At 39.7% G+C, this 23,559-nt stretch overlaps 1 protein-coding gene across 2 annotated transcripts in view; it reads right to left on the bottom strand.

The window, feature by feature from the left end:
* The window catches only part of ADIPOR2 (adiponectin receptor 2), a 70,255-nt gene extending 46,696 nt beyond the window's left edge, over window positions 1-23,559 (bottom strand). Inside the window, exons 1-2 of one of the 2 annotated variants that reach the window (XM_067536053.1) lie at window positions 23,429-23,547; window positions 1,455-1,558 (exon numbers count right to left, since the gene is read on the bottom strand). The gene's annotated coding sequence lies outside the window, so the exon portion shown is untranslated. Of the gene's footprint in view, window positions 1-1,454; window positions 1,559-23,428 lie in introns of both variants that reach the window. The other variant, XM_067536052.1, reaches the window with a different exon arrangement.

Here is a 23,559-nt window from a genome sequence, read left to right as displayed (position 1 = left end):
CTCTTCAGAGGGCCTTATACCAAGTTTGCTGAATTGCCAAGTGAACGCGCTCAAACCAATTTAAGGGTGTCCCCACTGCAACTGAGTTAAGTAAATCAATTCAGAAGATTTAGTCAAATGGGTGCAGTTTCTGTGTAGTTTCAGTTAAAGTGGCTATTCTTCCACTTGCACAGTAGCATGTTTCAAAGAATGAGAACAGTTTCAGGAAGATTGGATAACCCAACCTAACCTAAGTTGGGAAATTGAGAGTTTAGAGGCAATGCCAGCTGACTTTTTTAAAGTGTCTCCACTCTACCCCTTGTGAAGGATTGCAAGGACAGCAATGCATTTTACCAGCACAAAGCTAATTCTGATAGTTAGGACCACCATGGTACTGTTAATTGGTTCCCAGGCAAAACATTAAATTAATCCTTTATAACTTAAAGCTTCCACTGTCCTGCAACAGACGGAGCAGGAACTTAGTATATATATGGGTGGGAAAACAAGAACTTACTTGTTCTGATATATAAGGAGTTATGCTAACAAACAGCAGGCAAAGTAACCAGTTCCAGGACTTCATGCATTTACCTGTCTACCACCAAACACTCCATCATTCACAATCATGTTACCTACTTAAAATCTTAACAGTGCATAAGCTAGGAGTTGATTTTTTTTTTTTTTTAATTAAAGATGTTCTGATGAAGTGTCTGAGCAATTCACAAAGATAAAGACGTCTAAGGGGCAAAAACTTAGAATCACCAATTAAATCATCCAAACAAGCATGAAGAATCCAAGCAAGTCAACCAACCTACCTAACTCACTGCTCAAAGTGCTCAGCACACTCAAGAAAACAGCTCCAGCCTCGCCTTAACAGATGCCACGGATGAGTGTCGACATAGCTTATGTTCAGGGAAGAGCAGTTCTGTGTTGTGAACACTCAGTGCAGTCCTCTAGACTATTTCATACAATAATCAAATTCTAGCTCCTATCCACCTCAAGCACAGCAACAGAAGATTAAGCAGAAGGTACCTCAAGGCAGATAAAATAAAGCTTAAATATTGCACTTAAGTCAGTGCTAGAGTCAACACCACACAATCTATCCCTTTTATTCCACCATCTCCTATCCAGTAAAGGGCTTAGGAAGAGGTGTATAACTCCTTGCAATCGTCCACTCAACAAATTTCTGTTCCAGTACAGTTAGAAGTGTCTAACTTTATTACTACTGTAGATGAGACCACAGTTGCAGCACTATTAGGAAGCTTTATTATAGATCAGGTACAGAACTGCATGGCACTGTTCACACTAATAATACATATTAGAAAATGAACATCTCTAATCATACTCAATAGCCACAAGATTATGAAAAGCATGTGTAATATTTGTAGTTCAAGCAAGTGGCAATGTACTGCTCAAACTCTGGAGCAGCCCACAACAGGAGAAGCAAAAATAGGAAACTTGAATATTTGTTACCATACCTCTAGAAGAGAGTTCTGGCCACCACAGCTCCCCAACCGTCAAAGTTGATTTGTCTTGACTCCCTACTCCAACTTCTAACACATTAACAGTTCAGCGAAGGCATCTAAATATAGAAGGAATGACTGTAGTGTTTTGACTCTCAATGTCAGTCAGCGTTTTTTAATTGCATGGTAAAAAAATTTGAGAGATCATGCAAGAGAAAGACAGCTTCCTCAAGTATGTTGAGGAAACTGAATAAACTGAAATGAAGCAATGCAAAAATTACACGTCTTACCTAATCTGTTCAAAGTGCAAATGCGGGGAGTTCGGATTTGTCTACTGGCAAAAGGCCAACGGTGTGAAAAGGGAATGAACAAGGAAAATAAGTGATTTGATAAGCTGCTGAAAAGTCATTTGCTCGACATTCCAAACACTAAGTAGTTTGGCCCGGTCTACACAGTTTTTGTACTCTTATAACTATTTCTGCTCGGGGGTGCTTTTGATTTAAAAAAAAAAAAAAAAATGGTTATACTAGTACAATCCCCATTATGAAGACAGTTATATTAGTACAAGGGTAATCAATAGGTAGACCACGGGCCAAACCTGGACTGCCAGTCACTTTTGAGTGGACTGCAAAAAGGTCAAACAGGCTGAAGTCAAGCCAGTGCTCGAGCCATGCCCGCTCCCCAGTGCAGGGCCCCCCCAGCAGTTACTGGGCAGCTGCTTGTGCACTCTCAGCCCCACCAGCTTTGTTCTCCATTGGCCAGCAGCAGTGCAGGGATGGGTCGAGTAGGCCATATGGGTGAATGAGCAGGTGCTGGCATCTGGGTTCAGTGAGTGGGGTGGCAAGAGCCACTCTGGAAGGGGTAGGCAGGCGATTGAGGGGAATTCGGCTGCCCGGCCCACCAGGGAAGCAGAGCTGCCAAGCATCTCTTGGCCAGGCTGCCTGCCCCACCACGGGGTCCCAGAGCTCTGCCAGGAGTGGTGACAGAGCCTGGGGAGAGGGAGGGGGAGAAGGAGAGGCCCACATGAAGCACTGAATGATTCGCAGGCGCTGCATCCCAGACCTGCACCAGCCATCCTGCCACCGTGACAGGGAGTGTGACACTACCACACGCCCCACCTTGACAGTAAGGTTGCAAGTACCCCCTCCCACACCCCTCAAATGCCCCCTCCCAGTACATACGCACCTCCAAATACCCTCTCCTCCAGCTCCCGCTCCCCCGGCTATGCATTCTTTTTGAGAACTTGAAATATGGTAACCCTAAGCCGGGTAGGTGGCAATCAGGAATATACCTATAATTGTATGTGACCAAACCAAAGTTAATACTCTTTATAAACTCAAAACAAATTCAAAACTTAAGACAGTTGTCATATAGATGCAAATATTAGCATTAAAACACTTTCAGACATTTTATCTATATACTTCCTCAAAGTCTCAGAGGTAAGTTTATTACATCTTTCTTGGAGGTTATTTTTTGGTTATACAGTGATTTGATTTTAGATTTCATTTAATGCACTAAATATAAGCAATAGACCCTGGGTATATTACACGGGATTGTATGTGTTTGTTGAACAGTCACTTGAGGTGTGAAAATTATTTCTCTGGAAAAAATAGACTACCCCTGTATTAGTATACCAGTAACTTATACCGAAATAGCTTATTCCACTTCCAGTATAGGAATAAACTACACTGGCATAAGGCACTTTTATACTAACCATGTCTACACTACTTGGACTGCTTTAACTATACCAGTATAGTTAAGTAACAACAACTTTTATTTAGACCAGTAATCACAAATTTAAGATCAGTCTGACAAGCCTATATAACCGGCTCGAACCAACATCGCAACAAAAGGCCAGTCTTCCTAACAAATATTAAAAGATCTACTGCTAAATGCAGGTTCAGGAAAGGTTTCCATAATAGCCAAATCACCACAGACTCCCTACTTGCAGATCTATTAGTCTCCGGGTCTCAATTCTCCATCTATATAAAGGGAATACCAGTACTTCCCTAACTCAGAGAGGTGTTTTATGATAGTAAGTATGTAGGAATTATGGCAACTGGGATCATATAAGTACCTAATATATAGGTCAGAAGTGTCAAAATTATTCGGAGAAGAAGGCCGCATTCCATGTTTAAGTATGGTCTTTGGGCAAGGATATAAATTCAGGACTTTAGACTCCCCTCCAGAGATTACCTGTGCCTGCCAATAGTGGGGGAGAGGCAGAGTGAGGGCAGCTGGCTTCAGCAGGGTTACTGAGCATGCTAGAGTGAAGGTTGAATCACAAGTTTTCAGTTCAACAGGAGCTTCAAACTTTTATTTTGTAAGTTATTTTATTAACTTTTTATTGTTTATTATTTTATTTGATAATAAAATGTTAATTATTTAAGCCATATTTATTTTGCTGAAAAGTCATTTGCCCTACCTTTCAAACACTAAGTAGTCCATGTGAGCATGCTCAATACAAGCAAAGTAGCAAATCTGGGGGAAGGGGCAGGGGGGCAGCACATGATCCCCACGTCTTACCCCCCCAACACATTGCCTTTGCTCTCTCAATCCACAGGTCTCCCATAGATATCAGCAGGAGATTTTCACAAAAGATCAAGGAAGGAATACAGTTGTATGTATTAACTAAACTTTCAATCTATTCAACATCCATCATCACATTCACTCAATCTGCTCCCTTTAGACCATTTCTATTTCTGCCCTCTCTTCCTTCCCCATTTTCCTCTGCATTTCTCTCACTTCCCTTGCTTTGGGTATGTCTATACTACAACTACAATGCTGCAGCTGTGCCACTGTAGTGCTATAGCACAGACACTTCCTACAGACAAAGGATTTTTCCATCAATGTAGTTAATCCACATCTGAGACATGATATCTAAGATGATGGAAGAATTCTTAGAATTAGCTATTCCTCCCATGATAAAAGTCAGGTTTTATCAAGAAAACAAGAATGAGCAGAGAAATTACTACAAAATGGAAGAAATTAGTTTTTTTTAATTAAACAAGAAAAATAAATCTAATGTATCAACATGCTGAGTTATTAAAAAGAGAAGGAAGTAAAAGAAATGAACAAAAACTAGGCGTATGCTATTTTGGATCCAACATGAACAGGTGGTCTGAACACACTAAAGGATTAAACTGGTGGAATAGTACCATTTTAAGCACCAATGTTGTAGCATGCCCATGCTTGCCTTGTTGTTTCAAGTTAAGGATCACTGACATTTTGTTGTGCACCTCACATTAATGCCACTGCAGTCACAGTATCATCTAGCTACCTCTCATGCAGTTCCTGCACAACTCCCAGAAGCCTTTTAGTATACCTCAGGGATCCCAAGAGAATCCCCAGAAGTACCATGCTAACCATGTAATTTCATACTCCTTTCAAAAAGGAGGAAAGACATCTTATTGGAGTTCTGAATAGCTATCCTAAGACAGTGGACAGTATTAGAGCAGCACATGCAGAGAGACAGCAGAGTAGCTGCTCAGGTTGTGATTAGGCATCAGTGTGTGGACAAGAGGGGCAATAACAGAGAGACCATTTTAAACAGTTGTGATTATGAAACTGTGCAGGAATCCCTGATTGAAGCCCGATGTCCACTGTGCGTTATCCCTTTCAGAGCACCCAGCGATGCATTATCAGGATAGGGCACTACTCAGTGGTGATGCAGCCTATAGAATCTAGATCATGGGAGGTTCGTGGACATTTACATAAGGTAGCCAGGCAAAGTATGATATGAGAATTCAAGAACTCCAAATTTCAAAAGTAGGCAAATCAAAACTATACTTCTACCTAACATGGACAACTTTTGTCCTCACTGTGACACCATATACCCACCAATGCCATGGTTCATAAAAGTTTTTTCCATGACTGAACAGTCTAGAGAGAGCTCAGCTGTATGACTGATAAGCAGCTGCAGGACAGCGGTGAGGTGTGTGATTCTGGGAGAATCAAAACAAAATGGAGATATTGTTGACCCTCAAGACTGTTCAGTGATTAATGCTGCAAATATCTGTTTCCTAAATTTTGCATAGCATGGGTTTGACCAATAACAATGAATCAGTCAATGAAGACTTAACTACCCAGGCAGTCAAACCAGCCCGAACCCATGTACAGACAAGCAGCTGTCGCTAAGGGAATTGGTACAACAGTATGACTCACGCACTGATAATAGTTATGTATTAAAAATACTTTAATTATGAAATAATTGTGAAATAGTTTATTTGTATTTGTTCAGTTTTGTTTTTCGAGTGGGGGGTTATTTGCTGGATAGTTTTGGAATGAATGTGTGTTGTAATAGTGAGGAAGATTATATGTAATTGTAAAATTGCTAGTTACCACTCTAGAGTGAAGGTTGAATCACAAGTTCAGTTCAACAGGAGCTTTAAACTTTTATTTTGTAAGAGTCTCAATAAAATGAGAAAAGACACAGAATGTCAGTTTTCAGTATTTGAATTTTTCATGCTGATGCAAACTGCTTTGATACAGAAAGAATAAAAGTGTTCAGTGAAGCTGCAAAAAAGAGTTCCAAAATGGATTGCCTCACCTTCTTTTCAGACATTCTTTGCCAGGAAACTAAAGCAAGCACTCTGGGATATGTTCTTTGCTCCATATGTGCCAATTGATAAAACAGTAGCTATGCTTTAGGTGCTGTTTGTGTCATTTTTCACTCTTTCACCATAACTGAAAAGAAACATGACAAGCCAAACCACTGAGTATAACAGCGATCCAGGAACAGCTGCTCAAGGTAAAAACTCAATCTTGGTGTATATTAGTGAGAGGACTTCCCATAGGCTGCAGAGATATTTGGTGGGAAAGTTCCCTGAACTCAGAAAGAGACTGAGTTCAACCCTTACATTGGAATATAATCTGGTTAGTTAAGGTACCTCACTACTATTTTGACCAAGGCCATGAACTCCAACCTGGAAGGCAGTCTAATTTTTATAAAATGAGCTGGCACCTCATACTACATGTGTTACACCAGGTCTCTAGAGATTATAACACAGGACTGACATGGCAGGCTCAAATCTTAGCTACTCAACCACACTACTTTTCGGACAGATTGAATGTGCTTTGGTTATCCCAACTACTAAGCCACACTTCTATTTCTGGGTTTTGTGAGAAGCCAGGATTTCTAATCTCCACTATGATACTGCTGCCTACCAAACAGTTTAACCCACTGGGAAAGCATGGGTCAAGTCATCTTATATAGGCTGACTAAACAGAGGCTAGCAATTACTTCTACCATTTAAGATCTGAACTGGGGGTCTGAAAATCCAAACCTGCTGTTGACCCATGGGAGTGAGATAGTATGGTTGCATGTAACAGATTGTGTTCTCATTTGTTTTTTTCCAAAGTCTCTTATTAAAGACTGGTTTATTAATTCACAATTATCTGTAAATTGTAGCATGACTCAAATAAAAGTGTCTCATTTCAGACACTGTCATCCCCTCCCCACATGACTTTGTAGACCTACCCACTGCAGTACACCAAACCAGTCTAAAAAAACTAGGACAGCTAACGTTATATCAGGATGCACCCCACCAACTCAAAACCTGAGACAGACTTTCCTGCACTCTGTGCCACTTTCACATTGCCTAGAACAGCTGTTTCTCAACCTTTTTGATACCAGAGACCAGCCTGCTGCCTTCCTAAACTGTGTCAGGAAGATCTTAAGGACCGGGAGTTCACAAACACTGGCCTACTGCACTCAATAAGGCTTTCATTGCAACATCCGACAGATACCAAAAAGCATTACACACCCAAACTTCAAGTTTTCACTTTAGCACAGAAGTTTAATGGTAAGCTCAGTAGAGTTAAGGCATAACAATTTACTAAATGTATGTAATGTGTGACAGTCAGAAGTGTTAATCTTGCTAAAAGAGTGACTGAGGTCAGGTTTGTGATAGAGTGCAAGTTTGAGGAATCTGGGTATGCACTGCTTTTTGCTATTGATTGGAGGTTGAAGTGAAGGATTCTAGGGTGTCATCAGAAATATTGTATGCAATGTGAAAGCAATAAAGAATGCAAGAGACTTTAACTTCTTTCCATGCCTTCCAGGTTTTTAATGCACCCTTAATGTCACTAACTGAAGTTTGTGTGTCTTTATATTCGGGAGTATCACTGGAGTTGCAAAGTATACAAAGCACTTATTAAAAAACACTTGCAGGCCAACTTTAGACCCCCTTATGCACATCTACACCTCACTCCAGTGGGGTGGGGAAGGGATGAACTTTTGAAATAGAGCACAAGAGGCCTGTATGTACAAATACCTCAAAATAGAAAAGGAGAGGTGGAAAAGGTATGAGAAGAGAACACATAATAATGTAATAGTTTGATAAGTACTAGCCACATCCCTACCTAAAGTTCATACAATAGGCTTCTCACCCCCAACAGTCTGTTGACAACTGAAAATGCAAAGCCTCAGTACGCTCAGTATTCCAAACAAACAGCTGGAGTTCTTATTCACTGTACTGAAGGGAAAACTAAACCTTCAAACTCAGTCATCTGTCCTTCATGCCATTAACCAAAAGAGCCTATGATTAACTATATTCCAAGCAAAGGACTCAACAAAAAGAGAAAGGAGGCTTTGGTGTGTATGTACGCAAAATAATTGTAGAGAACAAAGTTGCTAGCAAAATGAAATAACTGGCCCCTCATGGCACATTCAAAGTACCATCAACAGATTCTGGACTATCATGCAGTGCCTTTGGAAAGGAGCGAAAAGATTGTCAAGAGGGCTACATACTCCCTCTTCCCCTCACACAAAACCCTGAGAATTGCCCCGATAAGAGATTTAATACTACTTAATTTGTAGTACGACACCAACAGCCACCCTGATGGTATCAGGACAGTTAGTGAGAATGACACTCTTAGAATGCATGTTATTTCTTTTTAACTGATCCACACTCAGTACTGCAGCCAGGCCACAAAAAGCTTTTAGAGGAAGCAGAAAGCAAAGTGTGGAACTACAAAAAACAGAGACAGCAGCAACAAGAGCAAGCCTGAAAAATTGTACTGGCTCTACATAGGCTGACAATTTGGACACAAGGTTGAGACTGTATTCCTTATTTAAACCACTAATCTTACCCTAGCATCACTTATCAAGCTGGCCAGCCAGTCTCTTAACTAAACCCTCCTGCTGTCTTTATTCTGCCTGTTTTCTTCAGGATATTACAACTTTCTCAGAAATTAACCACAGATCTTGATCCCCATTAAGGAAGAGAGGGTTAGAAAGCCAGTGGCTGGAAACTAGCCAATCGATTGCTTTAGGAAGTCTTCCAAACAAGCTCTTCCTTTTATTTCTACAATAATGTCCCATTTATAAACACGAGGTTTGCCTGAAAACTGAATCATACAGAGAACGACAAGAAAGCAGATGAGATGTTTATATGCCTGTGTTTTACATTTTGTTCGATAGTTTTTTGGATGTGCACCAAACAGACTATTTAAGCCCAAATCAATAAGGAGACAAGATATGATGTTCTCCTTTAAAAGCTCTTTGTCTCATCCCCATGACAGGAGGCAACATTCCACCACCCTTACTTAATGTAGTGACAACACAGAATATATGGAGTTTAACAACATTATGGACATCCACACATAGGCCTAAATTATGCCAAGATTTTGGCTTAATTTAGGCCTAAGTCTTTAAATCACGCCAAACAGCAGATGCCGTTTTTGTGTTTCAAACAGAGGAAATGGATGCTGAATAATTACAACAGATAACTAGCTAGACTTAACCCAAAACCTTACTAAATTGTGAAGTAATTTCCTCTTCACTTTTTCTCCTATTTTATATGTTTTATGCCTATAAATCTGTAATCGAGTTAATTAGATCAAGATATGCTACTTGACATAGAATCAAGGTAGAATGTTATTAGATAAATCAATCTAAAGAAACTCAGAAAATTAAAGCTATTTAAAAAGCATTCTGTAAGAGACCCATTTCAGTTTGAGGATGTTTCATTGCCCAGGCAACCTGATCACCATCAAAATACAGCTGAACCCCAATTTTATCAACATTAATTTATGAATTACAGGTTAAGAGATCCATTTTTCTGCCACTGAAGTCATCTTTGTGCAGCTGAATGTGACTTCAATCCTTTAGCCAGCATTCAAGCAGCTGTTCAGATCTGAAAAGACAAATTTGGCAGCAAAGATGCAGCTCTCTCAACAGGAAAAAACCCAGGCACATTGTATACATTTGTTGAATACACTATCAGTGAGCAATAAATTAACTTATCACCATACCTAACGTAATTTTGAGATGCTAATTTTTATGAACTTTTTGAATCCATCAATACCCAATTTAGTCATAAAATAGGGGTTTCACTGTATTGCTAATAGTTCAGCACAGTGGTTCTCAACCCGCAGGCCACTTGCGGCCCAATCAGCGCACAGCTGCTGCCCAAGTGTCATCCTCAAGGTCATACAGGTAGTATATATATTTGTGGATACAGCCCACATTACACATATAGAGCTGCATATGCAGCAGTCCCCATGGTAAATAGGTTGAAAACCACTGGTTCAGAGCTTAGTTTCTAATTTAAATAGAAATGAAATCAATAAAATACGTAACTTATCTTGTATAGCTAATAAGGTATTTGTTTTGTATTAAAGACTCTGATACCATTTAAATGGTATGTTGAGGAGCCAATGTGAATCTTTAAGGTAAACCAGTCAAAATGCTATGAGACCCGATTAATTATGACTGACTGGCTGTTGCTCAGTTTCACGTATGAAATGTTCCTACTAACTTTACAACCAAATGCAGGAAACAATCAAGTATGCTACAGAGGCATGGACAACTGTTTTGTATTTAATTAATTCTTACATCTTATTAGACATGGATCAAGGAAATGAGTCAAGTTATTTTATATTGCTGCATGATGAACTACTAAGCAAAGAACCATCCAGAAATGACTATGTAATAATTAAGTTCTAGCTTCAAAATGAACATTTCTACAGATGGCTAAGGGCGTTGATGGAACTAAGATGGAATCACGCTAAGTTCGTGGCCAGGGGACCACACCACAAAGGAGTCCATCAAAAGTAACCTGCAGAAGTAGGCTCCTGACCAGAGCTAAGGCAGCAGTTGTTGAACATATGGCCCCATATATCTTACACAAAATGATACGGCACAAGCTGTCCTACACAAAGATACTGGAATAGTCCATTCAAAGTTGCTAGAAACCATAAAGAAGAGGCCTCATTTTTTCATTAGATGATGAGAAGGGATGCAAATTGTATGCCTGACTGGCCATTTCAAGTCTTCCAAAAACTAGTCCTTTTTTAAACTGGCCCATGTCAGCATTTGCTAAGAGGAGGAACCAGGCAATGCTAATAAAAAAAATGCTACAAAATGCCCTGTGTTGTTCTACATGTTGTTCCCTGAAATTGAAACACCTGGATAAGAGACTGAGCTAGAGTGTTACTGCCTAGCCATCAAGAGCCTCTCTTGCTTGGTGACAACTAACACTTTGTCAGCTTACAAGTACCCTATTAACTCTGGTTTTTTAGGAGAGATCACTGCAAAATCTGGAAAGAGAATAAAAATTCAGCTATCATAATTCCTTGAATGAGTCACTTGAATGAACTATCCTGAGAAACCAGTCATTGAGACTGTGAAGCTGAGCTGATAAACCTACCTTTGTGCCAGTTCCAACTGATAAGCAGCAAAATGACTTTTATAAATTTATCATTTACCCAAGTGATGACTTTGCTATTTTCTTAGCTGCATTTTAGCTTAACATATATACTTATTAAAACCTTCTGTATGACTACAATGTATGATGCGTAACTACATTTTATTAACAAGTTTAGTCTTAGTTATCTGGAAATTACACTAAGTTAGTCAGTAACAGAGAACTGAAGCTGCAGAAACTACTTACACTAAGCCTAATACTATTTGTCAGGGGGAAAACGTGCTTCCCCTACAGCAAAAGTTAGCTGCAAGAAATCCTGAGTGTTTCAAATAGTTCAGTCTCAATAAATAAATAAATCACACAGATTCTGGTCAAGAGAATTCATGGCTTCTTAGAGGGGAAGAAGTTTGAACTGGCTTATGAACTAAAGATTTTACCCCTGTTTTGCTCAGGTGACATAAGAGTTTAATGAACTGATGGAACTGCAGAGAAATTAAAATATCAAAATCATTCCTGGCATATTAAATTTTGGATTTAATGTGTTACAGTTGCATGTGTATACAAGTAACAAAACTTGGCTATGAGAAACACGTGGGCAAGGTAATTTTGACATTTTGATAATTAAGTCTATGTTTATGTCTAATTATGTCTGTTTCTAAATGCCGCTTCAGAATAGTTTGGTTGAACTGACATGACCAGGCCCATAATTCCAAGGCAGACAAACTTGATTGGAAGTAAATAAGGATGCATATTTAAGGATCCATAGTCCCATATTAACACCAAAATCACCTGGCTCAGATTACTCGGCCTAGACCTAGGAGAGAAGTTTGTCTTTGTAACAAGATTATGATAAGACCTTGAATTAACTGAACTGATTTATTGTTTCCTGAAAATTGCAACAACCCATGCTAAGATCAATTTGATATCATCTAACCATCTTTATTTTTCTCTCTGAATTTTACATTGCTTTGAGGGCTATTTTGGCTAATAAACCAGAAAAAAAAAAGTTATAAATTCTCTAGTATGTATTTTAGCTAAGAAACAGATCCATAGAACAGCGAGAAACTGGTAACAGGTTAAAAACCTATCTTTCTCACAGCTCTAGAACACTGGAATGTGTTCTACATAATCCAAGTCCAAGAACTCCACTAAATCAAGAGAGCAAGATAATACTTAAAGCATTTGCAGCTTGACATGATCCACTAAATTCATGGATTATATATGATAAGCAGTTTGCACCTGAGGCAGCCCTCTATGAAGTGTATTGTGGTAGTAGACCTACAGGTCAAAAACATGCATCGTTACCAGTTCAAACAAGTTAAGCAATTTCTTCAGAGAGTGGCAGAGTTAATCTCAAGTTTCTTAGCCACCAGCCTTCTTGCTCCAACTATTAGGTAACTTTCCCTTTCAGATTGCAACCTGCCAATATCCTTGAGTTAAAAGCCAGTCTTTTACATTTTCCACTGTATTGGCTTTCTGAAAAAACTCCCCTTTCAGATTTGGAGGTCTAGGTCTAGGCACTTTAACTAATGTTAGAGTTCGACAGCCACTAAAAAAAGGAATCTGATTAGATTCAAATGTGATAATGCAGATTAATTCAAAAGAACGCAAGCGCTACTGAAAGAGTGTAAGGGCTTCTTTTCCTGCTCTCTTGATTTAAAACCTCCACATTCATTGACTGTTTCATGGCAGGCAGCATGAATTTTAACAAAAGGCTTTGAGTTAGCTGTATAGACCTTCATTACTGGAAGACCACAAACACATACTTCTTCAGCAAAATCAACAGGATTATTAGCGACATCAAAGTTTAGCCAGGCAAGATGGGTCCCATAATGCCCTCATGTGGTATCATTTATCTGCTAGCCAATTATATGAATGTGGACATTTGATTAAACAGTTAAAATATCAAGTCTCATTTTAGATCCCACATAACAGTATTTTGAGAGTGCCATGCTATTCTAACAATAAGCAGATATCAATATATAACAGTTGAATAAGAGTCAGTGTTACCCTACTGCTGTATTATACCAGGAAAAACAGAGCAAATAGGAAGCTTTCCTTCTCACCCAGTTCCAGGGGTCTTCTAACTTATGTTCTCACTACATCTAGGTAACTGGCTCCAGACACCCATCTCAGAGGCAACAAAAAACAACACAAGAAGACAAATCAGTGAAGTTTCTCTCATGTGGTGAAGGCTTGGATAACTGAGCTTTGAAGAACCACTGTCAAGTTCGATAGAACTGGTGTGCCAGAGAAGAATACAGGTGAACTTGAAGTGGACACCAGGGGAAAAATATTTTATTAATTTGGTGACAAAAGAAAAGACAAAAATTGGAGGTGAAGAAAAACGGAATAATTTGGTATAGATGAAAAGAAACGTATCATGTTTGCATGAACATATGCACAAGTATAAATGGCTATATGTAAAAAGATGGTTGTGCATATTGTTTTTAGTAAAGGTGTGCTAAGTAGGTCAAGCAAAGCCTACTAAGTGTCGATAACTTTGCAAAACTGATATAGGATATATAGCATAACCCCAGTTATTTAATATTAAGAGGAACAAATATATATGCACACTCCTGGCTACATATAAAGGATTTTTTCATTAGGACAGGGAGGGGAACTCTAAGTAGGGTTTCTGCACCAGGTCATGATAGACAACGCTGCAATACATTTAAAACTGCACCCATGACATGGCAATAGCTATTTTAAGTATTTAGCTTAGATTTTGGACTTTTATTCACTCAAATACCTTAGTGATACCTTGGACAGAACTGAATTTATGAATGTTTTCAAAGGTCCTGGAATCCAAATAAAATAGATGTCACATCCCTCCTTCTTACTAGTAAATATAAAATCAAAGTAGATCTAGCATACACATATTTGGACTAAGGACTATAAGATCTGATTGCCCCATATGTTTGACTATAGTATAACATAGGAAACTACTGAGATTCTTTCAAAATATTTCTAAAATAGGCTAAGTGTAGGTAGCACCTGTCTACTATAGTGAACAGGCAGAGTGGGACTGTGTATGTTATAGACCTATTCAGGCATCACTCAAAGAGGATAGTTAATGGTGTGTAGGCATTTACCTTACCTCTGTATTCCTTGGTTTTCAGATGTTTGAGTTTTGCTGTACTCACTATTCTGGAAGGGTACAAGCTATCAACAGGCAACATTAAAAACAGCTATACTGGGTCAGACCAATGGTCCATCTAGCCCAGTATCCTGTCTTCTGACAATGGCCAGTGCCAGTTGCCTCAAAGGGAATGAGCAGAACAGAGAACCATCAAGTTACCCATGCTATCGGCCATTCCCAGACTCTGGTAAACAGCAATCCCTGCCTATCCTGGCTAATAGCCATTGATGGACCTATCCTCCATGAACTTCCTTTTGTTCATTTTAAACCTGCTGCCTATTAATTTCATTTGGTGACCCCTAGTTTGTGTGCTATGAGAAGGAGTAAATAATATTTCCTTTACTTTCTCTACACCGGTCATGATTTTACAGACCTCTATCATGTCCCCCTTAGTCGTCTCTTTTCCAAGTTGAAGAGTCCCAATCTTATTAATCTCTCATCACATGGAAGCCTTTCCCTACCTTAACTCTGCATTAAGAAAATTTATTCCCATTTAATTGCCCAGGTTTTTTTAACCAGAAAAACAGTTGGTCTGTAGAAGTTAAAGGTCATTTAGACCGTAATAGTTCTCACCTAGGTTTGTGGTTGATATGCTATTGTGGCTAAGTAGTGATGAAAAGCTAGGTGTTTTTAATTAATTGATCTCAGAGAATTTTATATCATTAATCGCATTTTACATATGACACACAGAAGTACAGAGAGCTTCTCCCAAGGTTATCCAAGTGGCCAGTGGCAGAGCTAGAAATAGTCCTAGTCCAGTGGTTTTTCCACAAGGCAACTTGATTGTTATGAGATTCCTTCCCCCTCCTGTACATTTTGTTAAAGCAAAACCTTTTTGAATTAAAATTTAAGTTATTTTTCCCTCAGATGGTGCATGTATTTTGGGAGGTGGGTGTGGGGAGGGGGTGTTTAACCTTATAGCATGGGAGACCCTGGTCTGATTATCTGAGCCCTGGTTTGATCTCTATCTGTGAGCACAAATGGGTTGCCAGAATCTCTAAACTGAATCCCTGAAGAAAAGCTGTCCCTGTCCCCCACTCCCAGAGCTTCATCTCAAGAACTCCTTGGTTAAATGGCCCCAAATTTGGATCACTAACAGAACTCCACACTCCCATGAGACACACTACATTTCACAGTTACAATGAGTAACCATGTAGATTTTACAGTACTTACAGACAAGCTTTAAACAGAAAGCTGGTCTTAATCTGAACTATAGCAAAGCTACTGCTCTGCTATAAATTATTTGTATTACTGTAGCTGTTGGGTGCCAGGTAAAGTTACCACTGGCATAGGGTGACCAGACAGCAAGTGTGAAAAATCAGGACAGGGATTGGGGGATAAGCAGCATCTAGATAAGAAAAAGTCCCAAATATTGGTACTGTTCCTAAAAAACCGGGACATCTGGTCACCCTACTTTGGCCTGGCTCTAGTTTCTCCAGCCACTACAAAGATTTATTTTTTCCTTCTGCTAGCAGTGCAAAGATTTATCTTCTGCTCTCGGAGGGTTTCATTAGGCCTGCTAATAGAGAGTTACAGCAGGTTTCACATTCCCAGAGGAATGCATTAGATTCCATGGCCAAAGCTAAGAACACTAATGATGTTGAAATCCACCTATATCCTAATGAAGTTTTCCCTATGTGGCCATAACTTCATGCCTCGAGAACCCTGCACTGATCTACAGGTGGAAGCATGTGTTTCTGCAAACGATCTTACATTAAGTCACGTGACCCCCATAACCAGCCAAGATTCCCCATCATTCTGAAGTGCTCTTATTTTGCTGAATGTTGTCTCACATAGCTCTTAGAAAACTGTGGAGACCCTAATGGACTGGAAAGAAAGAGGCTACTATTCCTCCATAAGGAATGTTTCATTACAGTAGCACACACAGACCTATAGCACTGGAAAAGAAAAAAGGAATTGTTATAATGAATAGATGCCACCACACATACAACATCTTGTATTTAATTTGCTCATCTTTATTTCACGGCTGTCTCCCACCCACACCAGTTGGTGTCTACTCAAGGACCACTAAGCAAGTCAACAAGTCTAGGGACCAAGATATAGACTGTGAAAAATTGTTTTGTTTCAACCAGTCCCTTCTTCCTCCCACTCCCTCCCTGCCACCATGTGCCGACAGACACACACACACTTCCATGCAGTATTGGAAAAATCACACAAAACACCATGTGTGCTAAAAACTAGTAAAAGTGACTAGTAAATTAAATTATTAAAACTGAAATCTAAAAGTCTGAGTTAAAATCAAACTTTTCCTTGCACATGTTAAGTATCAATGTTGACACTACTCATTTAAATTTCTGAACTCTCTAATTCTGCCAGTGCTCCCCTGTTTAAATTCAGTTATTCATCACATCTCAAACCAAGGCCATGTCTACACTATATGTGCTACAGCAGCACAGCTACACCATTGTAGTGCTATAGCACAGACGCTTCCTACAGTGACAAAAGGGTTTTTCCATCACTGTAGGTAACCCACCTCTCCAAGATGTGGTACCTAGGTCTATAAAAGAATTATTCCATTGAGCTAGGCACGTACATGCTATGAGTTCGATGGTCAGCATAGCTATGGCCCAGGGAAGTGAACTTTTCACATCCTGAACTGCTGTAGTTACATTGACCTAACTTTTAAGTGAAGACCAGGCTCAAGTGAAAAGCAACCTCAGCAGATGAAACTACTTTCTAGAAGAAGGCCAGAAATGAGTCTCATACTGACCGCCAACTTGAAATGCAATAACTAGCATCTCTACACACACACACACACACACACACACACACACACACACACACACACACACACACACACACACACACACCCACACCCCCTGTTGGCCTGAACTGTGTTAAGTTAGACCTTCTATTTCTACATCAGGTGATTCAGATAACTTGCCCAATAAGCACATACCTTGCAAAGATTACATTCTGGCTAGTTTTTATGACTGATCTTCTGACATTAGAATCACAAGTCTCAAATTCCAGTTCGACCACACAATTACAGTCAAGTGGAGGGTAGAAACAAGCCTTCCACACATCTTACTGCAGGACTTTGAAGAGTTATCCTCTTGCTTCTAATAAACTATGCTCTGAAAATAAGATGCTGCATACTGAAGCCATTTGATCTGATAACTAACATATGATTTTATTATTCATAAGCCAATGCAGTGAGAACGTTTTCTAAAAGCTAGCCATTTCAGGGATGAAGAATTGGCAGCCAAAAACAAACTAATTTGGCCACCACACTTACTTTTTGCAAATTCATTTTTTCCATAGGTCTTATTTATCAAGACAAATTAATTTCTTTAAAAAACAGAGCCAATAACCCATCTCCAGGCACTACCTTTTAAAAACAAATTGATGCACTGATTTTTAAAAGGTCAGTTTTATACTTTCAAAGAGCTATCAAAGAATGAAAACATGTAAAGCAATAGTCTTTTCCCCAAACACTGCCCCAAAGGTCTTTTCATAACTGCTTCATTCTCCTGTGTAGCAAGTTTTTTTTCTTAGGTACTCACTGATGAACCAAAGTCCAGACTCTCAAACCATAAATACATTAGCCTTAGAAAAATGTCTTTTCCATTTGAAAAAAGTAAATTTTAGACAGACACTTGATTGACTACATTACTTAATGCAAACCCTAAAGACTTCCCCACAAAGTTTCTTTGTTAAGATTTTTCTGGTGTTTAGACAAACAGGATCTCAGGAGGGGGGGGAAGGAAGTTGGTTTTGCATCCCTGCCCATCATAGCTAACAGCCATTGATGGACCTATCCTCCATGAAATTATCTAATTCTTTATTGAACCCTGTTATAGTCTTGGCCTTCCCAACATCCTCTGGCAAGGAGTTCCACAGGTTGATTAAATTGTATGAAGATATACCTCCTTTTGGTCGTTTTAAACTTGCTGCCTATTCATTTCATTAGTTGACCCCCTAGTTTTTATATTATGAGTAAATAATGCTTCCTTATTTACTTTCTCCACACCAGTCATGATTTTATAGACCTCTGTCATCTCTTTTCCAAGATGAGAAGTCCCAGTCCTATTAGTCTCCCCTCATATGGAAGCTTTTCCATAACCCTAATCATTTTAGTTGCCCTTTTCTGCACATTTTCCAATTCCAATCTACCTTTTCTAGGTGGAGTGACTAGATCTGCATGTGGTATTCAAGATATGGGTGTACCATGTATTTATAAAGAGATTAGGATATTCTCTGTCTTATTATTAATCCCTTTCCTAATGATTCCCAACTTCTTTAGCTTTTTTGACTGCTGCTGCACATTGTGTGGATGTTTTCAAACAACTATCCAATTGACTCCAAAAATCTCTTTCTTGAGTGGTAATAGCTATTTAGACACCATCATTTTATAAGTATAATTGGCATTATGTTTTCCAATGTGCATTACTTTGCATTTATCAACACTGAATTTCATCTGCCATTTCATTACCCAATCACTCAGTTTTGAGAAATCCCTTTGTAACTCTTCATAGAGTCCAAACCATGGAACTATCTTGCATAGTTTTGTATCATCTGCAAATTTTGCCCCCCTCAGTTTACCCCTTTGTCCAGATCATTTATGAATGTTGAACAGTACTAGTCCCAGTACACACCCCTGGAGGACACCACTATTTACCTCTCTCCATTCTGAGAACTGACCATTTAATCCTACCCTTTGTTTCCTATCTTTTAACCAGTTACTGATCCAGGAGAAGACCTTCCCTCTTATCCCATGACCGCCATACTTTGCCTATGAGGAACCTTATCACAGGCTTTCTGAAAATCTAAGTACATTATATCCACTGGCTCACCCTCGTCCACATGCCTGTTGACCCCCTCAAAGTATTCTAGTAGATTGAGGAGGCATGATTTCCCTTTACAAAAACCGTTATTTTTCCCCCAACAAATTGTATTCATCTATGTGTCTGATAATTCTGTTCTTTACAATAGTTTCAATCAATCAATTTGTCTGGTACTGAAGTTAGGCTTACCAGCCTGTAATTGCTAGGATTGCCTCTGGAACTCTATTTTTTTTTTTTTTTAAATTGGTATCATATTAGCTAACCTCCAGTCGTCTGGCACAAAAGCTGTTTTAAATGATAGGTCACATACCACAGTTGGTAGTTTGCAATTTCACATTTGAGTTCCTTCAGCACTCTTGGGTAAATGCCATCTTACCCTGGTGACTTATTGTTTAGTTTGTTCCAGAACCTCCTTTAATGCCACCTCAATCTGGGACAGTTTCTCACATTTGTCACCTAAAAAGAATGGCTCAAGTTTGGGATTCTCCCTCACCTCCTCAGCTGTGAAGACCAATGCAACGAATTAATTTAGTTTCTCTGAAATGGTCTTATCTTCCTTGAGCGTTTCATTAGCATCTCAATCATCCAGCTGCCCCACTGGCTGTTTAGCAGGTTTCCTGCTTCTGATGTACTTAGAAAACTTTCTAACAGCTAAAATTTTTTGAGTCTTTGGTTAACTGTTCAAAATCTTTTTTGGCCTTCCTAATTATATTTTCACACTTCACTTGCCAGAGTTTATGCTCCTTTCTATTTTCCTCAATAGGAGTTATCCCTTAAAAAGTGGAAGTTGCCTTTTGCTTTGTTGTTTAGCCACAGTGGCTCTTTTTTAGTCCTCTTACTATACAAGTCTATTCCTTTCATATATTTCACAGTATGATTACACAACTACATAGCCTTGAAACCGCTTTTTAGAAAGCTATTCTTAGTACATTGGGACACAAGAATGTTGCAATGTCTGAAACAGCAGCACAAGTGGTGGTCTGATGAGACCATCAGAGGGGCCTCATTTTTTATTTTGTAACCTACTGGAATGAAGCAAGAACACTCAAAACTCACTTCCTCAAATATTCAACTGAAGGTTTTCCATGGTCAGTTTGCAGTAAGTGTTAGATAAGACACTAGCATTATAATGACCCCACTGCCATGTGTTACTGTTGATAACCACACCTTCGCTAACTGATCAATGGCAACTCAGGCCAGGATTTACTGTAGGAATCCCTTGTAATGTCCTGTTCTTCTTACCCAATGTAAAGGGATCAGAGAGTAGACAATCTCACCCACAGTTGTTAAAATGCTAGTGGGCATCAGCACCTCCCCACACTAGCACCACCACTATTACTACCAGTGATGGAGCAGCACTGGTGGAAAGTTAGAAGAAAAATTGACAAGTTATTTAGACAAGCCTTGCTTAAGACCTGATGAGGTTTAACTAAACTGTTTCAGCCGTGATGACAGTTAATGTTCCAAGGGTGACCGTGCAAGGACCCAGTGAGCCATACACACTACTGGTGTACTGAAGAGCTAGGTTATTTTACAATGAGAGATCTACCATTAGGAAAGCACTTTCTATCATTGAGAAAACACTTGATTAACAAACCAGATCTTTAAAAGAAACAAACATGCACTATAAAAATTTCTGCTATATCAGTGTGTTGTACAACAATCCTTTCCCCTTCCACCATCAAATTATTCTTCACATTTGAACCGCACTTAGGAAAGATCAGTTTGATGGCCAGGACTGAGCTGGGCTTGGAAATAGGGACAATGAGCCTTTCACCTCTACATCACTGGTTCAGATTCAGCCCAGTTCAACAGTTACCCTTCAAGGGCCAGATCAAATATTACAACATATTACCATGCCTGAATTCTACTCAGAAATCTGATTTACTAACCTCATTTAACAGGTTAGATTAGGACAAATAATATTCAATATTTCATCAACTAACAGTCAATCACTGACATACTGCTGAATATGACCATCCTGCTCCATGCTGACCACTAGATTAGCTAACAGAACCACAGCATACAGATCTAGTAAAATGTCCGGATGTAGACAAGGTCTAAGGGAATGACTTATCAATAAAAATCCCTACAAGATGCATCCACAGGACAAAACCATCAACACAACTGGCACTAACCGGAACCCCTGCTGGTCAAGGAACAAATGAGACAGGGTAGTTATATTTTCTTCTCCCTTATAAAGCAGTCGTTCCAGCCACAGTTGAAGCACATAGAAAGGTATCATGGGGAAATTTACTCCATCTGAAATCCCATGGGGTAATTTCCAGTTCTGTCAATTCAGCACTTATCAACACTGAAATTAATAATTTTTCTGTTCTGAGGAATTTTATAAACTGTTTTTGGTAAGGTAAGAAAGTTACATAGTACATAACTAAGAATTTCAAAGACTAATTTTTGGGAAGACCATAATTCTTTTCCTCAGAAGTTAAAATGCTGGACACTGAAGCCCCTCTACTTCCACATCAAACAAGTAAAGTAAAGACTTCATTTCCAAGTCTTAAAAAGAGGGTTATACAATAAGGACAATTTTAACAAATTAGATCCTTGAAAATCAAATGAGGTACTCACCTAAAGACCTCCTAAACTGCACCAATAGGTGCAATTTTAAATGAGGAATAATATGCAGAACAGTTTCTGCAGTGACATAAGTGTGCATGGCAGTTTACAGACGCAAGATGACAAAGTACATGTGTTGAAGAGGTTAAAATCTAACCTTGTGTAATAGCTGAATATTTGTTGACATATAGCCAATATGGAGACATGTCCTATAAATCAGTGGCTCTCAACCAAAGTACACGTACCCCTGGGGGTACAAAGACATCTTCCAGGGGATACACCAACTCATTGAGCTATTTGCCTAATTTTACAACAGACTACATAAAAAGCACTACCGAAGTCAGTATAAACTAAAATTTCATACAATCACTTGTTTATACTGCTCTATATAGTACACACTGAAATGTAAGTACAATAGTTATATTCCAATTGATTGTATTATATAGTGAAAATAAGCTATTTCAGTAATAGTGTACTGTGACACTTTTGTCTTTTTATGTCCTTTTTTGTAAGCAAGTAGTTTATAAGTGAGGTGAAACTTGGGTATATGCAAGACAAATAAGACTCCTGAAAGGTGTACAATAGTCTGGAAAAGTTGAGAGCCACTGCTATAAGTCACTGAATCAATTCCACCTTTTTAATCATAAAATTTAGGAAAGTTCATGACACAATTGTGATTACAGATCAATGTCTGAAATATCCTGAAACACCTAAAAGTAGTCTCTACACAGAACACTGACCCTCACGCCTTTTTTACATTTTTATTGTATTATTGTGCATAATGGGTGAGCTCTTTGTTGATTACATATCTTGTAAGTGTGTGATGATACCACTTTTGTATCTCTCTACAATGCTATGGCAAAACAAATACAACTCATTTAAGTCTCACTCAGGACTGTTTGGGTTTTGTTTATGTGGCTACACTAAGCTTCTCCAGAATGATTGTTTTTCCTCCCACTCAGAAAGACTGCAATGATTTGTTTCAGCGTCTCCTCCAATCTGCTGTTGAACCATCTAATATTAATGCTGGAGTGTAGGTAGGTTCCCAAGAAGAAGCAAACTAAAAAAAACAGAAAAACAAAAAAAACACACCCTCCTGTTTCTTATATTACATGCTCAAGAGTTTTATTCCACCTATAAAAGAATCAGGGAGGCAGAAGCCCCTGCCAGACAGACAAGGAAGTTCACATCTTAAGGAGGCTATGAGACAAGCTCCTGAGACATTTACAATACTTCATCTGCATAAAGCACCCTTCAACTAAGGATCTCAGAGTGCTTAATGAATGTAAACAAATACTAATGCGCCGACCTGATTTCTCACCTGCCCTGGTGTGGGCATCAGTCCCGCTATTTATTGAGGCTAGGCTCCCCCACCATGACCTCGAGTGCCATGCCCTCTTCGCCAAGCTAGACTACCCTACTTAGCAGGGGTGCCGACAGCAACACAGAGAGAAAGTGACTTGACCAAGGTCAGCAGCTAGAGCTGACCCGGGGAGCCCTAGAGGCACAAGAGATTCGGAGCCTCCCCGGCCCTCCCCGCCAGTGTCCGCGTCCTTCTGCCCCACCTGAGGGGAGAGGGGAGAGAGCCCCAGACCCCTCCCGCCCTTCGAGAGCGGGCGGGCGGGGGGGAGGAAGGGGGGGGGAATAAAGCCAGGGGGCCCAGTATCCAGAGCTCACAACCTCCCTGCTCCGCCAGCCCTAGGGTACTGTGGAGGTGACCGACCCCCAGACCCCAACCGCCGTCCTCTCCAAGCGGGCCCAGGCCCCAGAGCCCCTGACGTAGCTTCCTGCTCCCCCGCCGCAGCCCCTCACCTGCCACTTCTCCCTACCGGTTACCGCCTTCGTTCGTCCGTCCGTCCGTCCGCGCACTCGGGAGGCCCCACAGTGACGCCACCACCGCCGCCCCCTCCCGCTGCAGCAACGCAACGGCCACCACCGCCTTC

Source organism: Emydura macquarii, unplaced genomic scaffold, assembly GCF_026122565.2.
Source record: "Emydura macquarii macquarii isolate MOO-44397 ecotype Brisbane River unplaced genomic scaffold, CSIRO-AGI_Emac_v2 contig_3530, whole genome shotgun sequence".
NCBI classification, from domain to species: domain Eukaryota; kingdom Metazoa; phylum Chordata; order Testudines; family Chelidae; genus Emydura; species Emydura macquarii.
Note: the sequence above shows the minus strand (reverse complement) of the source record. Positions and strands in the feature narration are given on the sequence as shown.